This window comes from Stegostoma tigrinum, unplaced genomic scaffold, assembly GCF_030684315.1.
Source record: "Stegostoma tigrinum isolate sSteTig4 unplaced genomic scaffold, sSteTig4.hap1 scaffold_200, whole genome shotgun sequence".
Lineage (NCBI taxonomy): Eukaryota > Metazoa > Chordata > Chondrichthyes > Orectolobiformes > Stegostomatidae > Stegostoma > Stegostoma tigrinum.
In genome coordinates, this window is record NW_026728138.1 from 313,589 (window position 1) to 314,855 (window position 1,267).

Consider the following 1,267-nt stretch of genomic DNA (forward strand, 5'->3'; position numbering starts at 1 on the left):
AGCTTCGAAACTTTGTCAGCTCCACTATTTTCTAGTCAGACCTCCAGACATCCAGGTTTCAAAGCAGTTATTCTCAACATTGTGATCCGACAATAAACCAACTATGTACCTGCATTTAGTTAATTGAAGTTTATGAAGAGATTGGAATCAAACAAACCCATCAACGATCGTGTCTTCCCCAGCTCCACGCTCAGTGAGACAGGGACAAGCAGCAGGATTTTGTCATCACACTGTCCATGGCCACTGCATCTTCAATCAGCTGCTTGCTGCACATCCCTGGCAGGCAAGATCCTACAACCAGGGCCAATCTTCTCCATCCACCAAGCACAAGATCAAGAAAAAAACAGGAAGATTTCTCCCGCTCAGTAAATCCCAGAGCACCATTGACACAATCTCCGCGTGAGTGGAATTTTCTCTTAGCTCCACTTGGGAAAACGTAACTGACACTCCGTATGAACGTCTCTTCTCCTGTGAAAAATGACATTTCACAAGGTATGCAGCAGATTCTTCTTGATCTTTGAATAGTTTTTAACTGAAGTGTGAAAATCCAGCCCCCAAATGCGAAGCTACAGAAGTTGCTGATGTACTGATCAAACAAAGTGCTGAAAGTATTAAGTGAGACTGGGCAGACAGACACACATCTCACACAATCTGTAACAGAAATCACTGGGTTTATTGCAGCAGATTCACCATCCCAGAGTGACTGACAGTCACATGGGCAGCTAAAGGATGAGGGCACCGACATTAAAATATGAATTTTGAATGTTAAATGAAAATGGGTTATTATGGTCTGAAGGAGTAACAGCTGAAAAGTGGAAGATGTAAATGATATTATTTGTGATTGAGCAGAATAAACTGGGAACTTGTGATTTTCGAGGTGGATCATCTTTGGCACATTGAAATGAGGTTGCAGGGGCTTTGGTGTGAAAAGGGAAAATAAGGATTTTAGATAAATAACAAGACAACCAAGTCAAGCCTGGCTAGCTCAGTTGGTAGAGCGTGAGACTCTTAATCTCAGCATCGTGGGTTCGAGCCCCACGCTGGGCGTCGTAGCTTCTTACTGCTTTGCTTTCTGTGATGAAGCATAGCTTTCCAACGTTATCAGTGAAACGAGCAGCTGCAGCTATGCTGAAAACATGACTGCACTTCTGCTGTGAAAATCCTGGTTTCCAGTTTTGCAGTGAAATTTGATTCCACTTCCCTGGAAATCGCAGAGATCGTTTTGGACATGCAGCCGCTTGTGTAATAAATGACAGGACTTGCAAAG

The 1,267-nt window shown here is 43.3% G+C and overlaps 1 non-coding gene across 1 annotated transcript; it reads left to right on the forward strand.

Moving 5' to 3' along the window:
• The first annotated feature begins 974 nt into the window (after window positions 1-974).
• trnak-cuu (transfer RNA lysine (anticodon CUU)) lies at window positions 975-1,047 on the forward strand. The gene has a single exon. It is a non-coding gene; the product is annotated as a tRNA-Lys (tRNA).
• The last annotated feature ends 220 nt before the right edge of the window (window positions 1,048-1,267 follow it).